The 20,102-nt window shown below is 42.0% G+C and overlaps 1 protein-coding gene across 3 annotated transcripts in view; it reads left to right on the top strand.

The window, feature by feature from the left end:
* Positions 1–20,102, top strand: part of garem (GRB2 associated, regulator of MAPK1) — a 139,578-nt gene that overhangs the window by 28,118 nt on the left and 91,358 nt on the right. The window lies entirely within an intron of this gene.

The raw sequence follows: 20,102 nt of genomic DNA, 5'->3' as shown, positions 1-20,102 counted from the left end.
GCACGGTGATAGTGCCACACAACACATTGGATGGTGTCCTCAATGCGAAGATGGGACTTCGTCTCCACAAGGACTGTGCGGTGGTCACTCCTACCAATACTGTCATGGACAGATGCATCTGCGACAGGTAGATGGGTGAGGACGAGGTCAAGTAGGTTTTTCCCTAGTTGGTTCGCTCACCACCTGCCGCAGGCCAAGTCTGCAGCTATGTCCTTCAGGGCTCGTTCAGTAGTGGTGCTTCTGAGCCCTTGCTACCCTCAGTGCTTCCTCCAAGTGGTGCTCAACATGGAGGAGGACTGATTCATCAGCTGAGGGAGGACGATAGGTGGTAATCAGCAGGGGATTCCTTGCGCATATTTGTCCTGATGCCATGAGATTTCATGGGGTCCGGATTCAATGTTGAGGACTCCCAGGGCCACCCACTCCTGACTGTATATCACTGTACCACCACCTCTGGTGCATCTGTCCTGCTTAGTTCTTTGAGGATATAACGTACAGGGTGGATAAAGGGGAACCAGTGGACGTAGTGTATTTGGACTTCCAGAAGGCATTCGACAAGGTGCCACATAAAAGATTATTGCTCAAGATAAAGAATCACTGGATTGGGGGTAATATTCTGGCATGGGTGGAGGATTGGTTATCTAACAGGAAGCAGAGAGTTGGGATAAATGGTACATTCTCGGACTGGCAACCTGGAGCCAGTGGTGTTCCGCAGGGGTCGGTGCTGGGTCCCCAACTCTTTACAATCTATATTAACGATTTGGAGGAGGGGACCGAGTGTAACATATCAAAGTTTGCAGATGATACAAAGATGGGAGGGAAAGTAGAGAGTGAGGAGGACATAAAAAACCTACAGGGGGATATAGACAGGCTGGGTGAGTGGGCGGAGATTTGGCAGATGCAATACAATATTGGAAAATGTGAGGTTATGCACTTTGGCAGGAAAAATCGGAGAGCAAGTTATTATCTTAATGGCGAGAAACTGGAAAGTACTGCAGTACAAAGGGATCTGGGGGTCCTAGTGCAAGAAAATCAAAAAGTTAGTTTGCAGGTGCAGCAGGTGATCAAGAAGGCCAACGGAATGTTGGCTTTTATTGCTCGGGGGATAGAATATAAAAACAGGGAGGTATTGCTGCAGTTATATAAGGTATTGGTGAGACTGCACCTGGAATACTGCATACAGTTTTGGTCTCCATACTTAAGAAAAGACATACTTGCTCTCGAGGCAGTACAAAGAAGGTTCACTCAGTTAATCCCGGGGATGAGGGGGTGGTCATATGAGGAGAGGTTGAGTAGATTGGGACTCTACTCATTGGAGTTCAGAAGAATGAGAGGCGATCTTATTGAAACATATAAGATTGTGAAGGGGCTTGATCGGGTGGATGCGGTAAGGATGTTCCCAAGGATGGGTGAAACTAGAACGAGGGGGCATAATCTCAGAATAAGGGGCTGCTCTTTCAAAACTGAGATGAGGAGAAACTTCTTCACTCAGAGGGTAGTCGGTCTGTGGAATTTGCTGCCCCAGGAAGCTGTGGAAGCTACATCATTAAATAAATTTAAAACAGAAATAGACAGTTTCCTAGAAGTAAAGGGAATTAGGGGTTACGGGGAGCGGGCAGGAAATTGGACATGAATTTAGATTTTAGGTTGGGATCAGATCAGCCATGATCTTATTGAATGGCGGAGCAGGCTCGAGGGGCCGATTGGCCTACTCCTGCTCCTATTTCTTATGTTCTTATGTACCCAGGGATGGTGATGGAAGAGTCTGGGACATTGGCATAGTTTCTCTATGTACCCCATCGAGCCCCTTAATCATTTTAAATACTTCGATTAGATCACCCCTCTACTTTCCAAACTCAAGGGAATATTAGTCAAGTTATGCAACCTGTTCTAATAGTTTAACCCTTTAAGTCCTGGTATCATTCTGATGAATCTGATGTACCCCTTCCAAGGGTAATATATATTTCCTGAGGTTTGGTGTTGAAAACTGAATGCAGTACTCCAGATGGGGTCTGACCAAGACTCTCTAGCATCACTTCCACATTTAAATTCCAACCCCTTTGAGATAAAGGCCAACATTTCATTTGCCTTTTTGTACCTGTGCACCAGCTTTTAGTGATTTGTGTACATGAATATCAAAAGCAAGAAAGTCATGAAGAACCTTTATAAAACACTGGTTCGGCAACAACTGGAGTATTGTGTCCAGTTCTGGGCACCACTCTTTATGAAAGATGTGAAGGCTTCAGAAAGAGTGCAGAAGAGATTTACTGGAATGATTCCAGGGATGATGGACTTTAATTACGTGGATATACTGGAGAAGCTGCGGTTGTTCTGCTTGGAACAGAGACGGTTGTGAGGAGATTTGATCGAAGTATTCAAAATCATGAAGGGTGAGGACAGAGTAGATAGAGAGAAACTGTTCCCATTGGCGGAAGGGTCAAGAACTAGAGGACATGGATTTAAGGTGATTGGCAAAAGAACCAAAGGTGACATGAGGAAAAACTTTTTTATATGACGAGTGGTTAGGAACTGGAATACACTGCCAGAGGGGGTGGTGGAGGCAGATTCAATCATGGCCTTCAAAAGGGAACTGGATAACTACTTGAAAGGAGGAAATTTGCAGGGCTACAGGAATAGGGTGGGAGAGTGGGACTAGCTGGATTGCTGTTGCATAGAGCTGGCATGAACTTGATGGACCGAATGGCCTCCTTCTGTGCTGTAACCTTTCTATGATTCTAAATCTTTGTTTCACTGTAACTCTTAATCCTTCACCATTAAGAAAATATTCCAATTTGTCTTTCTTGGATCCAAATTGTATGATCTCACATCCCCACATTGAACTCCATCTGCCATAGTTTTTCCCACTGACTTAGTGTGTCTATGTCGTTGTTACTTCCTGCTCCCATCTACACAACTTACTGTGCCTCCTAACTTAGTGTCATCTGTAAACATGGATATGCATCTTTTGCTTTCTTCATCCAAGTCATTAATATATATATATGGTGAATTGAGGTCCCAGTAAAGATCCATGGGGAGCACCACTTGTCACATCCTGCCAATCAGAGAACAAACTCTTTAATCCTACTCTGTCTCCTACCTCCCAACCAAGTACCAACCCATGTCACAAGATTACCTCCAATTCCATGCATTTTCATTTTTGCTAATCTCGTGTGGAACCTTATCAAATGCTTTCTGGAACAGGAGTAGGACATTCAGCCCCTCGTGCCTGCTCCGCCATTTGATAAGATCATGGCTGATCTGTGATCTAACTCCCATATACCTGTCTTTGGCCCATATCCCTTAATACCTTTGGTTGCCAAAAAGCTATCTATCTCCGATTTAAATTTAGCAATTGAGCTAATATCAATTGCCGTTTGCGGAAGAGAGTTCCAAACTTCTACAACCCTTTGTGTGTAGAAATGTTTTCTAATCTCGCTCCTGAAAGGTCGGGCTCTAATTTTTAGATTGTGCCCCCTACTCCTAAAATCCCCAACCAGCGGAAATAGTTTCTCTCTATCCACCCTATCTGTTCCCCTTAATATCTTATAAACTTCGATCAGATCACCCCTTAACCTTTGAAACTCTAGAGAATACAACCCCAATTTGTGTAATCTCTCCTTGTAACTTAACCCTTGACGTCCGGGTATCATTCTAGTAAACCTACGCTGCACTCCCTCCAAGGCCAATATGTCCCTCTGAAGATGCGGTGCCCAGAACTGCTCTCAGTACTCCAGGTGCAGTCTAACCAGGGTTTTGTACAGCTGCAGAATAACTTCTGCTCCCTTGTACTTTAGTTCCCTAGATATAAAGGCCAGCATTCCATTTGCCGCCTTGATTATTTTCTGCACCTGTTCATGACACTTCAATGATCTATGTACCTGAACCCCGAAGTCTGTGAAAATTAAAATCTCCCATTATAACCACATTGTTTTTGCTACATGCTTCCCTGATATCTGTTTTTATACGATTACGATCACATCACTACTATCAGGAAATCCGTAGCTAACTCTTAACCAGAGGCTTGTATCCTTTGATGTTCCTAACTACTATACTGATTTCACCGCCCGATCACCCTCACTGAAATCCCTTCAGTTACTGCAGTAATTGTGTCTTTTATCAATATTGCTACTCCACCTCTACTTAGGGGACAGAGAAATTGGCAATATAGAAGATTAAGAGGTGATTTTAATTGAGGTGTTTAAAATGATTAAAGTGGCTGACAGGTTAGGTAGAGAGAAACTATTTCCTCTGGTGGGGGAGTCCAGAACAAGAGGGATTAGCCTTAAAATTTAAGCTCGGCCGTTTGGGGGTGATGTCAGAAAGCACTTCTTCACAAAATAGGAGTGGAAATTTGGAACTCTCTCCATCACCACCCCCACCCCCCACCACAAGAAAAAAAGCTGCTTTAAAATTTCCAAACTGAGATTGATAGATTTGTTAGGCAAGGGTATTACAGGTTATGGAAACAAGGCAGCTAGATGGAGTCAAGATATGGATCAGCCATGATCTAATTGAATGGCGGAAAAGACTCAAGGGGCTGAATGGCCTACTCCTGTTCCTATGGTTCACAACTTGTGTTTCTAGGGGTTTGCTAAGACAGCACATAATTAATGATTTGTGGAAAAAGCACATTGAGTGATGTCGAGCTTAATTTGAGTTGGCCAAAGGCATGACTTGAATTGGTTCTTTAAATATTACTAGCACTTGTGTATTTATACGCCCTTACACTTATTATTTTCTTAGACATAGAGCGTAGTTTTTACATTAACAAAATCTGTCCTCCTTACTTTCAAAACTGCCCCATCATCAACTCCCGTCAAAAAAAACCTCTTTTGACCCCACTGTCTTTGCAAAGTACTGCTCCATCTCCAACCTCCCTTTCTTCTCCAGTCCATGACAGGTTGTCACCTTGCAAATCTGTGCCCATATTTTCCGTGTCCATATTTGAATCTCTCCAATCGAGCTTCTGCCCCTGCTGCAGCACTGAAACGGCCCTAATCAAAGTCACAAATGACATCCTCTGTGACTGTGATAGCCGTGCTCTATGCCTTCTGATCCTCCTTGGTAGTGATCTCAGGATTACTACCAGTGCCACGTGCTAGTGAGTAAAAGAACAGGAGAATAGACCAGATGAATGCATGGTTGCAGGGATCGTGTAGGAGGGAGGCATTTAGATTCCTGGGACACTGGGACTGGTTCTGGGGAAGGTGGGACCTATACAAGCGGGACGGGTTACACCCGAGCAGGACCGGGACCGATATCCTCGTGGGGGTGTTTGCTAGTGCTGTTGGGGAAGGTTTAAACTAGAATGGCAGGGAGACAGAGGAGGAGGAAACAAGGATACAACCAAAAGACAGAAAGGGAAGAAGCAATAGTGGAAGGCAGAGAAAACAAGGGCGAAAAACAAATAGGGCCATAGTGCAAAATAAAACTAAGATGACTAGCAATCTTAAAAAGACAAGTCTAAAGGCATTGTTTCTTAATGTGCGGAGCATTCGCAATAAGCAAGATGAATTAACAGCGCAGATAGATGTTAACAGTTATGATATAGTTGCGATTACGGAGACATGGCTGCAGGGTGACCAAGGATGGGAACTGAACATCCAGGGGTATTCAATATTTAGGAAGGACAGGCAAAAAGGGAAAGGAGGTGGGGTGGTGGTGTTAGTAAAGGAGGAAATCAATGCAATAGTGAGGAAGGATATTGGCTCGGAAAATCATGATGTGGAATCTGTATGGGTGGCGCTAAGAAACGCCAAGGGGCAGAAAATGTTAGTGGCGGTTGTCTATAGGCCCCCAAACGGTAGTGGAGATGTAGGGGAGGGCATTAAACAGGAAATTAGAGACGCATGCAAGAAGGGTACATCTATAATCATGGGTGACTTTAATTTACAGATAGATTGGTCAAACCAAATTAACAATAATACAGTGGGGGAGGAATTCCTGGATTGTGTACGTGATGGTTTTCTGGACCAATACGTTGAGGAACCAACTAGAGAACAGGCGAGCCTAGACTGGGTATTGAGCAATGAGAAAGGATTAATTAACAATCTTGTTGTGCGGGGTCCCTTAGGGAACATGATAGAATTCCTCATTAAGATGGAGAGTGAAGTAGTTGAATCCGAAACTAGGGTCCCGAATCTAAATAAAGGAAATTATGAAGGTATGAGGTGCGAGTTGGCTATGGTAGATTGGGGAACTTTACTAAAAGGGATGACGGTGGATAGGCAATGGCTAATATTTAAAGAATGTGTGCAGGAATTACAACAATTATTCATTCCTGTCTGGCGCAAAAATAAAACGGGAAATGGTGGCTCAACCGTGGCTTACAAAAGAAATTAGGGATAGTATTAGATCCAAAGAGGAGACATATAAAATTGCCAGAAAAAGCGGCAAGCCCGAGGATTGGGAGCAGTTCAGAATTCAGCAAAGGAGGACAAAGAGATTGATTTAAGAGGGGGGGAAAATAGAGTATGAGAGTAAACTAGCAGGAATCATAAAAACTGACTGTAAAAACTTCTATAAATATGTCGAGAAAAAGATTAGTGAAGATAAATGTAGGTCCCTTACAGTCAGAAATGGGGGAAATTATAATGGGCAACAAAGAAATGGCAGAACAATTAAACGCATACTTTGGTTCTGTCTTCACAAAGGAGGTCACAAGTAACCTCCCAGAAATGTTAGGGAACCAAGCGTCTAATGTGAGGGAGGAACTGAAGGGAAACCAGTATTAGTAAAAAAAAATAGTGCTAGGGAAATTAATGGAGCTAAAGGCTGACAAATCCCCAGGGCCTGATAATCTACATCCCAGAGTACTAAAAGAAGTGGCCCTGGAAATAGTGGATGCATTGGTGATCATCTTCCAAAATTCTATAGACTCTGGAACAGTTCCTACAGATTGGAGGATGGCAAATGTAACCCCACTATTTAAAAAAGGAGGGAGAGAAAAAGCAGGGAATTACACACCAGTTAGCCTGACTTCAGCAGTGGGGAAAATGCTGGCGTCTATTATAAAAGATGTGATAATTTAAGACTTGGAAGGCATTAACGGGATTGGATAAAGTCAGCATGGGTTTATGAAAGGGAAATCATGCTTAACAAATCTACTGGAGTTTTTTGAGGATGTAACTAGTAGAATAGATAGGGGAGAACCAGTGGATGTGGTGTATTTGGATTTTCAGAAGGCTTTTGATAAGGTCCCACACAAGAGGTTAGTGTGCAAAATTAAAGCGCATGGGATTGGGGGTAATATACTGGCATGGATTGAGAATTGGTTGACACAGGAAACAGAGAGTAGGAATAAACTGGTCTTTTTCCAGGTGGCAGGCAGTGACTAGTGGGGTCCCGCAGGGATCAGTGCTTGGCCCCCAGCTATTCACAATATATATCAATAATTTGGATGAGGGAACTAAATGTAACATTTCTAAGTTTGCAGACAACACAAAGCTGGGGTGGAATGTGAGCTGTGAGGAGGATGCAAAGAGGATCCAATGTGATTTAGACAAGTTGGGTGAGTGGGCGAGAACAGAACGGGGCTTGTAAAAAAGTTAATGCAATAATCATGGGCGATTTTAACTTTCACATAGATTGGACAAGTCAAATTAGCAAAAATAGCCCTGAGGAGGAGTTCATAGTGTGTATTAGAGTCTGTTTCTTGGACCAATACGTCGGGGAACCAACCAGGGACAGGCCACTTTGGATCTGGTAATGGGTAACGAAACAGGATTAATTAATGGTCTGAAAGTAAAGGATCCCTTGGGAAACAGTGATCATAACATGATAGAATTTCACATCCAGTTTGAGAGCGTGGATCTTGGGTCTGAAACTACTGTATTAAACTTAAATAAAGGCAATTATAAAGGAATGAGGGTGGAATTGGCTAAAGTGGACTGGGTAAACAGATTAGATTGTATGATGGTGGATAAGCAGTGGCAAACATTTAAAAAGATATTTTATGACTCGCAACAAAAATATATCCCTGTGAGGAGGAAAGACTCCACAAAAAGGGTGAACCAGCCATGGCTAACTAAGGAAATAAAGGATGGTATCAGGTTAAAAGAAAAAGCATACAGCATGGCAAAGATTACTGGTAAGCCTGAAGATTGGGAAAACTTTAAAAACCAGCGAAGGATGACTAAAAGAATAGTAGAGTGAGAAAATAAATTATGAGTAAACTAGCAAAAAATATGAAAATTGACAGTAAAAGCTTCTACAAGGATGAGACTGGGGAAATACTAGTGGAAAACAAGGAAATGTCAGAGGAATTGAACAGATATTTTGTACCTGTCTTCACAGTAGAAGACACTAATAACATACCAATAATAGTAGAAAATCAAGGGGCAAAGAGGAACTAAGAACAATCACTATCACTAGAGAAAAAGTACTAGGTAAACTAATGAGCCTAAAGGCTGACAAGTCCCCTGGACCTGATGGCTTGCATCCGAGGGTCTTAAAGGAAGTGGCTACAGAGATGGTGGATATATTGGTTGTGATCTTCCAGAATTCACTAGATTCCAGTGGATTGGAAAACCGCAAACGTAACGCCCCTATTCAAGAAGGGAGTGAGACAGAAAGCAGGTAACTCTCGACCAGTTAGCCTAACATATCATTGGGAAAATGCTAGAATCCATTATTAAGGAAGTAGTAGCAGGACATTTGGAGACTCATAATACAATCAAGGAGAGTCAACATGGTTTTATGAAGGGGAAATCGTGTCTGACGAATTTATTGGAGTTCTTTGATGAAGTAGCGGGCAGGGTGGATAAAGGGGAACCAATGGATGCAGTATATTTGGATTTCCAAAAGGCATTCGATAAGGTGCCACATAAAAGATTACTGCACAAGATAAGAGCTCATGGTGTTGGGGGTAATATACTGGCATGGATAGAGGATTGGCTAACTAACAGAAAACAAAGAGTCGGGATAAAGGGGTCATTTTCAAAATGACAATCTGTAACTAGTGGGATGCCGCAGTGATCAGTGCTGGGGCCTCAACTATTTACAATAAATATCAATGACTTGGATGAAGGAACAGAGTGTCTTGTGGCCAAAGTTGCTGATGATACAAAGATAGGTGAAAAGCAAGTTGCGATGAGGACACAAAGTGTCTGCAAAGGGATATTGACAGGTTAAGTGAATGGGGAAAAATTTGGCAGATGGAAAATAATGTGGGAAAATGTGAAGTCATCCACTTCAGGAGGAAAAATAAAAAAGCAAAATATTATTTGAATGGAGAAATACTACAAAATGCTGCGGTACAGAGGGATCTGGGTGTCCTCGTACATGAAACACAAAAAGTCAACATACAGGTGCAGCAGGTAATCCGGAAGGCAAACTGATTATTGGCCTTTATTTCTGGAGGGATGGAGTATAAAAGCAGGGAAGTCATGCTATAACTGTACAAGGTGCTGGTGAGACCACATCTGGAATACTGCGTACAGTTCTGGTGCCCTTATTTAAGGAAGGACATACTTGCATTGGAGGCAGTTCAGATAAGGTTCACTAGGTTGATTCCGGGTATGGAAGAGTTGTCTTATGAGGAAAGATTGAACAGGTTGGGTCTATATTCATTGGAGTTTAGAAGAATGAGAGGAGACCTTATTGAAACATACTAGATTCTGAGGGGACTCGATGGGGTAGATGCTGAGAGGATGTTACCCCTCATGTGGGAATCTAAAACTAGGGGGCATAGTCTCAGAATAAGGGGTCGCCCGTTTAAGACGGATATGAGGAGGAATTTCTTTTACAAGAGTGTCGTGAATCTTTGGAGTTTTTTACCCCAAAAAGCTGTGGAGGCTGAGTCATTGAATACATTCAAGGCTGAGTTAGACAAATTTTTGATCAGCAAGTGAGTCAAAGGATATGGGGAAAAGGCGGGAAAGTGGAGTTGAGGTAAAAATCAGATCAGCCATGATCTCATTGAATGGCGGAGCAGGCTCGAGGGGCCGAATGGCCTACTCCTGCTCCTATCTCTTATGGTCATACGGTATAACGTGGATAACTGTGAGGTTATCAACTTTGGTTGTAAAAACAAAGACAGATTATTATCTGAATGGTGATAGATTGGGAAAAGGGGAGGTGCAACGAGACCTGGGTGTCCTTATACAACAGTCGCTGAAAGCAAGCATTCAGCAGCAGCAAGCAGTTAGGAAGGCGAATGGTATGTTGGCCTTCATTGCAAGAGGATTTGAGTACAGGCGCAGGGATGTCTTACTGCAGTTGTACGGGGCCTTGGTGCGACCACATCTGGAGTATTATGTGCCGTTTTGGTCTCCTTATCTGAGGAAGGATGTCCTTGCCATGGAGGGAGTGCAATGAAGGTTTACCAGACTGATTCCTGGGATGGCAGGACTGACATATGAGGAGAGATTGGGTCGACTAGGCCTATATTCACTGAAGTTTAGAAGAATGAGAGGTGATCTCATCAAAACATATAAAATTCTAACAGGACTAGACAGACTAGATGCAGGGAGGATGTTCCCGATGGCTGGGGAGTCCAGAAACAGGGATCACAGTCTCAGGATATGGGGTATGCCATTTAGAACCGAGATGAGAAGTTTCTTCACTCGGTGGTGAACCTGTGGAATTCTCTACCACAGAAGGCAGTGGAGGCCAAGTCATTAGATGTATTCAAGAAGGAGATAGATATATTTCTTAATGCTAATGGGGACAAGGGATATGGGGAGAAAGCGGGAACAGGGTACTGAGTTCGACGATCAGCCATGATCATTTTGAATGGCGGAGCAGGGCCGAATGGCCTACTCTTGCTCCTATTTTCTATGTTTCTATATTGACGTCTCTGCAACTTTGCATGGCCAATTGCACCCTCATCCTCCAGCACCTCTCCATTGTCCAACTGAACGGGACTGCCCTCCCTTGGTTCCACTCTTACCTATCAAATTGTTCCCAGACCATCTCCAGCAATGGCTTTTCTTCCTGCCTGGCACCAATACCTCTGGAATTCCCCAAGGATCTATCCTTGGCCCCCTCCTCTTAGTCTACATGCTGCCAAAGACATGGGGTCAGATTCCACATGTACATTGATGACATCAGCTCTTGCATCTCCACTATCTCATTCGGCTGTTCCACTGCCTCTGTTTTGTCAGCATGCTTGTCCAACATCCAATCCTGGAAGAGCCCCAGTTTCCTCCAGTTGAACATTGGGAGGACCAAAGCCATTGTCTTCAGCCCCGGCAACTATCTTGTGTTGAAGCTGATTCTTTGCAATCTTGGTGCCTTATTTTACCCCAAGCTGAGCTTCCAACCACATTCTCTCCATCATGAAGACAGCCGAGTTCCACCTCCATAAAGTTGCCAGTTTCCACCTCTGCATCAGCCCATCTGCTGCCGCAATCCTCATCCATGCCTTTGTTGCCTCCAGACTTGACTTCCATTGCTCTCCTGGCCAGCCGTCCATACAAAACTCTGCAGTCCATATCCTAATCCGCACTGTCCCACTCGCCTATCTCTCATCGCCTATGTTGGCTCCCAGCTTCAAAAATACTGCTTCAGCTTCAGTTATTCTTGGCAGGTGAACATAGCTAATGTACTCCTGTAAATATAAAATCTTCTATTGTGCTTTTGATGATTTAGGTTCTGTTTATACAAGTTAGGTAATATTTCTCCAGCACGGACACGATGGGCCGAATGGCCGACTTCTGTGCTGTAACTTTCTACGATTCTATGATTATCTTTGAAACTGGATTACTGTAATTATTGAAACCAAATCTTACACTAAGGTAATTGAAAAAGCAGTTATTAGAACAAATTGTATTCTCTGCGGTCATTGGTCTTTGAAGTGGCAGTGGCTATCAATCAGATGTCATGTTGCTTTTTCCGATACTTAAAGGAGTCACTTGCTGTTGTGACAGATCGGTGATCTGTCCAGTTTGAGAATCTGTTTTAATTTTTCTGTATGGGAATTTATAGCTTCTCAGAGTTGTCAAGGCTGCCACAGTCTGGTTACGTCCTGTGGATTGTTCGACTGACATCTTGGCAGACAGTCGATGATTTGTTGCCTATCGTGAAAGATAACTTACTGATTTTCCTTTGCTGCAGTATGGACTTCAAAGTGAAAAGAGAGAGTTAACTGTAGCCGGTAGCAATGATTCTTTGCTAGGATTCATTGTTCATCCTGCAATCTGCTGTCCCTGATTACTTTGAGCATACGATCATACTTTAGTTCTAAGGAATGTGGGCTTGCTTGTAGAAGTGGACTTTTTGCATTGGGCACGAGAAAAAGTACCTGGAGTAGAGCTTGATTCATACCTGTTTCTGACTAATGGATAAGCTTTCCACAAACCAGCTCCCCATTTAAGGTCTTTCATGTAGCTTAATAGCCTCTGCTATGTGAAGGAGTCACATATTTGATATTTATCCAGCAGGCAGGCCTGACAAAGTAACAGGTTTTTCGATGCTCCAACTGGGTACGTCTGGCGTCCAATAGGATTCTGACTTGTTTTCCCATACTATAAATATAAAAACAAGAGATCAATTTCAGATATATTTTGAAATCTTAGTGAAACTGAAGGTGGATTTTTGATTCCCTCTGTATCTTCCCCTACTCTCTCCCCTGAAAGTGCTGACTTCTTGCTGGGATGTAGTTCCATAGGCTCTGGTCCTATGAGACCTAGCTTCAATGGCCATTCTTCTTATGTGAATGCAGGCTGTTTGACCATAAAGAGTACATATGCTCACTAGATAGCCTTCAGGAATAGGAACGTGAAATGTTTTTTTCACTTTTCTCTCTTTTTTTCCTCTCTCTGCCTCCCCTCCCTTCCCTGGGACTCTGAGATCAGCACAGACCAAGAATGGAACCTTCTGCTCTGTGTGGCTTAGCACCACAGTGCGCTTACCCACTAAACTATCAGGGAGAATATGGACTTGATATGGATGGCGTCAGAGTATGAGATATCAGAATTTAACTGGGAAAACTACAATTTGCATTGCATTTTATATGTGCGTAGTAGTGTAAGAACATAAGAAATAGGAGCATGAGTAGGCCACCCGGCCCCTCGAGCCTGTTCCGCCATTCAACAAGATTATGGCTGATCGTCTATCTCAACGCCATTTTCCTGCGCTATCCCAATATCTCTTGATGCCTTTAATATCTATAAATCTATTGATCTATGTTTTGAATGTACTCAATGACTGAGCCTCCACAGCCCTCTGGGGTAGAGAATTTCAAAGATTCACCACCCTCTGAGTGAAGAAATTTCTCCTCATCTAAGGCCTACCCCTTATACTGAGTCAGTGACTCCTGGCTCTAGACTCCCCAGCCAGGGAAAACATCCTCCCTGCATCTACCCTGTCGAGCCCTGTAAGAATTTTGTATGTTTCAATGAGATCACCTCTCATTCTTCTAAACTCTAGAGAATAGAGGCCTAGTTTACTCAATCTCTCCTCATATGACAATTCCACCATCCCAGGAATCAGTCTGGTGAACCTTCGTTGCACTCCCTCTATGGCAAGTATATCCTTTCTTGGGTAAGGAGACCAAAATTGTACACAACACTCCAGGTGCGGTCTCACCAACGCCCTATATAATTGCAGTAAAACATCTTTACTCCTGTACTCAAATCCTCTTGTAATAAAGGCCAACATATCATTTACCTTCCTAATTGCTTGCTGCACCTGCATGTTAGCATTCAGTGACTCATGTACAAGGACATCCAGGTCCTTTTGAACATCAACATTTCCCAATCTCACCATTTAAAAATACTCTGCGTTTCTGTTTTTCCTACCAAAGTGGATAATTTCACATTTTTCTATATTATATTCCATCTGCCATGCCCACTCACTTAGCCTGTCTATATCTCCCTGAAGCTTCTTTGCATCCTCCTCACAACTCACATTCCCCCACCTAGTTTTGTGTCATCAGCAAACTTGGAAATATTATATTTGGTCCCCTCATCCAAATCATTGATATAGATTGTGAATAGCTGGGGCCCACGCACAGATCCCTGTGGTACCCCACTAGTCACAGTCTGCCAACCTGAAAAAGACCCGTTTATTCCTACTCTCCTGTTTTCCGTCTGTTAACCAATTCTCAATCCATGCCAGTACATTACCCCCAATTCCATATGCTCTAACTTTGTTTCTCAACCTCCTGTGTGGGACCTTATCGAAAGCCTTCTGAAAATCCAAATACACCACGTCCACTGATTTCCCCCTTATCTATTCTACTAGTTACATCCTCAAAGAACTCCAATATGTTTGTCAAACATGATTTCCCTTTCATAAATCCATGTCGACTCTGTCAAGTCCTATTATTATTTTCTAAGTGTCCTGTTATCACATCCTTTATAATAGATTCTAGCATGTCAGGCTAACAGGTCTGTAGTTCCCTGTTTTCTCTCTCCCTCCTTTCTTAAATAGTGGGGTTACATGTGCTATCCTCCAATCTGCAGGAACCATTCCAGAATCTATAGAATTTTGGATGACAACCAATGCATTCACTATCTCTGTAGCCACCTCTTTAAAAACCCTGGGGTGTAGATCATCAGGTCCTTGGGATTTATCAACTTTCAGTCCCATTAATTTCTCTAGTACTATTTTTTTACTAATACTAATTTCTTTCAGTTCCTCATTCTTGCCAGACCATTGGTTCTCCAGTATTTCTGGGAGTTTTTTTGTGTCTTCTTTCGTGAAGACAGACACAAAGTATTTGTTTAATTTCTCTGCCATTTCCTTATTCCCCATTATAAATGTTCCCATCTCTATCTGTAAGGGACTCACGTTTGCCTTTGCCAGTCTTTTCCTTTTTTACATACCCATAGAAGCTTTTACAGTCCATTTTTAGGTTTCTCACTAGTTTACTCTCATTCTATTTTCCCTTCCTTTATCAATTTCTTGGTCCTTCTTTGCTGAATTCTAAAATGCTCCCAATTCTCAGGCATACTGCTTTTTCTGGCAACTTTATATGCTTCTTTGATTTAATGCTATCTTTAATTTCTCTTGTTAGCCACGGTTGGACCACTTTTCCTGTTGGGTTTTTGTGCCTTAATGGAATATATATTTGTTGCAAATTATGTATTAATTCTTTAAATACTAGCTATTGCCTGTCTACAGTCATACCTTTTAATGTAGTTCCTCAATCAACCGCAGCCAACTTGTGCCTCATACCTTTTGTAGTTTCCATTGTTTAGATTTAAGACCCTGGTTTTGGATTGAACTATATCACTTTCAAACTTAATGAAGAATTCTATCATATTATGGTCAGTCTTCCCTAAGGGCTCCTTTACAACAAGATTATTAATTAATCCTTTCTCATTGCACAATACTAGATCTAAAATAGCCTGTTTCCTAGTTGGTTCCTCAACATACTGATCTAGAAAACCATCTCGTATACTTTCTAGGAATTCAACCTTACAGTACTAGTGCGAATTTGGTTTGCCCAATCTATATGTAGATTAAAGTCCCACACAATTACTGTATTACCCTTGTTACATGCACTTCTAATTTTCTGCTTTATACCGTGCCCTACATTACCATTACTGTTTGGTGGCCTATAAACAACTCCCACCAATGTCTTCTGCCCCTTGCTGTTTCTTAGCTCCACCCAACTGATTCTACATCTTGATCTTCTGAGCCAAGGTCCTTTCTCACTATTATACTGATCTCATCCTTTATTAACAGCGCTACCCCACCTCCTTTTCCTTTTTGCCTATCCTTTCTAAATGTCGAATATCCTTGAATATTCAGTTTCCAGCTTTGATCACCCTGCCACCTCAGCTCTGTAATGGCAATTAGATCGTACCCATTTACTTCTATACCACACTTCTATAGTGTGTGATTGAAGTCATTTATTTTAAATTGAGGAAAAATGTGATAGAAGAAAGCAGAGCAGTGGGTTTTGTTTTGGATTCCTCTAGCAAAGAGCCAGCGCAGACACATTGAGTAGAATAGTCTCCTTCTGTGCTATAAACATCCCTGTGTGGTTCGATTTGGCTTTTTGCCTCCTGAACATTTTATTGGTATCAGTGCATTCCTAAGGGCATGTTGCATACTATTTTCTGTACGAGAATAAATGAGAAATATTTGGTTTTAATAAAAGTTTAGTATATCCTGGGATCATCACACAAAGAACTGAAGAAGTTCTAAAAGTTTGTGATGGCTATTGTCTTATGGGCTGAACAATGCAGCCCATTGTGTCAATCATTTTCTCCTAGTACTTTGATAACTTATGGTGCTGTGTACTGTACCATTTAAAAGGAATCTTTGAGAGCTTTTCAGGAAGTTGAAGACATAATGACATCTTCTGACCCAGTCTGAAAGGTATTATACATATTGTGAACATTCTTGGTTGATTACTGCTGCTGCATCTTTATGCAGACCTATGCTAATGTCTTTTGAGTTTGTGTTAATCATTGTTCTGGCATTTGTTTAGGCAGTCAGTTCACTCAAGTTTGTGAACAAGGTCACCCCACATTACATACTTTGAAGTAACAAACTTCAAATACCATCAGTGCTGTCGCTACACTATTTGCATAGTATGTTTTTGCATGTACAACAATTTGCATTTATATAGCGCCTTTAATGTAGTAAAACGTCCCAGGGTGCTTCATAGTATCAAACAAAATTTGACACCAAACCACAAGGAGACATTAGGACAGGTGACCAAAAGCTAGGTCAAAGAGATAGGCTTTAAGGAGCATCTTCAAGGAGGAGAGAGGTAGTGAGGCAGAGAGGTTTAGGGAGGGAATTCCAGAGCTTAGGGCCTAGGCAGCTGACGGCATGGCTGCCAATGGTGGAGCAATTAAAATCGAGGATGTGCAAGAGGTCAGAACTGGAAGAGCGCAGAGATCTCGGAGGGTTGTAGGGCTGAAGGAGGTTACAGGGATAGGGAGGGGTGAGGGCATGGAGGGATTTGAAAACCAGGATGAGAATTTTAAAATTGAGGTGTGGCTGGACCGGGAGTCTATATAGGTCAGCGAGCACAGGGGTGAACGGGACTTGGTGCAAGTTAGGATACGGACAGCAGAGTTTTGGATGAGTTGAAGTTTATGGAGGGTGGAAGATGGGAGGCCAGCTAGGGGAGCATTGGAATAGTCAAGTCTAGGGTTCACAAAGGCATTGATGAGGGTTTCAGCAGCAGATGAGCTGAGGCAGGGGCGGAGACGGGCGATGTTACGGAGGTGGAAGTAGGCAGTCATAATTGTTTTTAAGACACTGCCTGATATTTCTGTCTCATAAGGTCTTAACGGCCAATAAGACTAATTGCAAAACAATTGGGTTCTGCAAAAGAGCTTTTGCACATGTATGAAACAATCTGGTTTCTGATAACTAACTTCTTGAATGTAATAACTAACTGTTAAATGTATACTCGAGTTTCTTTTAAACCTTTGATGACCAAGAACCTTTTATTAAACAAATAAAAGAAAGAATGAATAAACTTCAATTTTATATAGCATCTTTCTTGACCATTATACACCCCAAAGTGCTTCACCGGCAATGAAGTGGTTTTGAAGTGTTGTTATGTAAGGAAATGCAGTAGCCAATTTGAACACAGTTATGTCCCACAAACAGCAACGAGACAAATGAACATATAATCTGTTTTAGTGGTGTTGGTTGAAAGATAAATGTTGACCAGGACACCTGGAGATCTCCCCTGATATATATACGTACATAATTGTGTGCGTGTGCTTAAGTCTGTCTTTACCCTTCAATAAAATTCATTCTAGTAATTTGTATTTGTATGTTCCTAGCTAGGCTGCCCCATTTATTGTTCGTTATTCTCATGTTGCACACTGGGATTTAATTTCCCATCCACTTGTTCTTCGGTCTGAAATTACCTTCAGACTTGCATTTTGAAAAATCAGGTTTCATTGCTGTTAAATGGATTTGTTTTTCTCTGACCATGCATTAAATTACGTTTTATTTGTCTAATTGATTCTTAATGGAGCTCATGTTGAACAACTCCTTCAAGCTGTGATTTTAAAGTTTGATACCAACTGTCAAACACTATTGACAGCAGGTTTAGAACCCTCAACGACAGCATTATTACTTTTGTACTGATTCTGTTGCAGAAGAATGTGGATGCAGTCCAAAGCTTTTAGTTCATATATAGTAAATTGGGATCTTAATATAAATTCTCATGGATTAGAATTAAGTAACAATACAGCAGGTGACCCTTTCAACTTGTGTTAAAGTAATGTGAATTGTTTATATTAAGTAGATTGTTTATGTTAAGTGAAATTTCAGCATGGAAGGTCTTTAGGCTCATTATGTTCATCAGCTGCTAGCTCCATATCAGTCATCTACTCTAATTCTATTTCCGTATCCTTTCCCTGTAACGGTTGATATTTTTCTTTATTTATCTAACTCCTTCTTAAATGTAATTGAATCTGCTTCAATAGCCACTTGTGGTAATGCATTGTATATTCTAATAACCTGTTGCATGAAAACATGTCCTCAAACCTGTGTATACTATAGGCCACCAAATAGTGGAAAGGAGGTGGAGGAGCAAATTTGCAGGCAAACTGCAGAAAGATGCAAGGTAGAGTAGTGATAATAGGGGGACTTCAATTATCCTACTATAGACTGGGAAAATTGCAGTGTAAAGGGCAAAGAGGGGGAGGAATTCCTGAAATGTGTACGAGAACTTTCTTGATCAGTATGTTTCCAACGAACAAGGAAGGAAGCAGTGCTGTATTTAGTTCTGAAAAATGAGGTGGGGCAAGTGGAGTAATGTTTCAGTGGGGGAGCATTTGGGAAACAGTGATCACTATTATTAGGTTTCGAGTAGCAATGGAAAAGGACAAGGAAAAATCAAATGTGAAAATACTCAACTGGAGGAGAGCTAATTTCAATGAGTTGAAAAGGGATCTGGCCCAGGTGGATTGGAAACAAAGATTGGCAGATAAAACAGTAAATGAGCAATGGGAGGCCTTCAAAGAGGCAATCGTACAGGTACAGACTAGACGCATTCCCACGAGGGTGAAAGGAAGGGCATCCAAAGAGCTCCCTGGGTGACTAAAGACATAGAGATTAAAATGAAACAGAATAAGGAGGCTTATGATTAATATCAGGTTCATAATTCAGCTGAGTACAAGTACAGAGGAGAACTGGAAAAGGAAAAGAGGGGTGAAGAGAATGTATGAGAATAGATTAGCGTGTAATATAAAAGGGAACCCAAAAGTCTTTCATAAACATAAATAGTAAAAGGTATGTCAAAGGAAGGGTGGGACCAATTAGGGATCAAAAAAGATCATCTTGTGGAGGCAGAGGGCATGGCTGACGTGCTAAATGAGTACTTTGCATCTGTCTTCACTAAAGGAGGGGATGCTACCAATGTCACAGTAAAGGAGGAGATAGTAGAGAAATTGGATAGGATAAAAATAGAGTTACTAAGGAGGTTGGCCGCACTCAAAGTAGAATAGTCACCCGGTCCGGATGGTTTGCATCCTAGGTTGCTGAGGGAAGTAAGGGTGGAAATTGTGGAGGCTCTGGCCACAGTCTTCCAATCCTCCTTAGATATGGGAGTGGTGCCAGAGGACTGGAGGATAGTAAATGTTACACCCCTGTTCAAAAAGGGGTGCAAGGGTTCTCCTTAGAGCAGAGAAGGTTAAGAGGAGATTTGTTAGAGGTGTTCAAAATCATGAAGGATTTAGATAGAGTAAATAAAGACAAACTGTTCCCATTGGTGGAAGGGTTGAGAACCAGAGGGGACAGATTTAAGATGATCGGCAAAAGAACCAAGGACGACATGAGGAAAAACCTTTTTATGCAGCGAGTAGTTATGATCTGGAATGCGCTGCTTGAAAGGGTGGTGGAAGCAGATTCGATCATGGCTTTCAAAAAAGAATTGGATAAATACTTGAAGGGAAAAAATTTGCAGGGCTACAGGGAAAGAGCAGGGAAATGGGACTAATAGGATTGCTCTTACAGAGAGCTGGCACGGGCTTGATGAGCTGAATGGCCACATTCTGTGCTGTAACTGTTCTATGATAAACCCAGTAACTAAAGGCCAGTCAGCCTAACGTCGGTGGTGGGGAAACATTTAGAGACATTAATCCGGGACAAAATGAATTGGCATTTGGAAAAATATGGGTTAATAAATGGAAGGCAACATGGATTTGTTAAAGGCAAATCGTGTTTGACTA

Source organism: Heptranchias perlo, chromosome 3 (assembly GCF_035084215.1).
Source record: "Heptranchias perlo isolate sHepPer1 chromosome 3, sHepPer1.hap1, whole genome shotgun sequence".
Lineage (NCBI taxonomy): Eukaryota > Metazoa > Chordata > Chondrichthyes > Hexanchiformes > Hexanchidae > Heptranchias > Heptranchias perlo.
The sequence above is the reverse complement of the archived record's forward strand: the minus strand, read 5'-3'. Positions and strand labels throughout refer to the sequence as shown.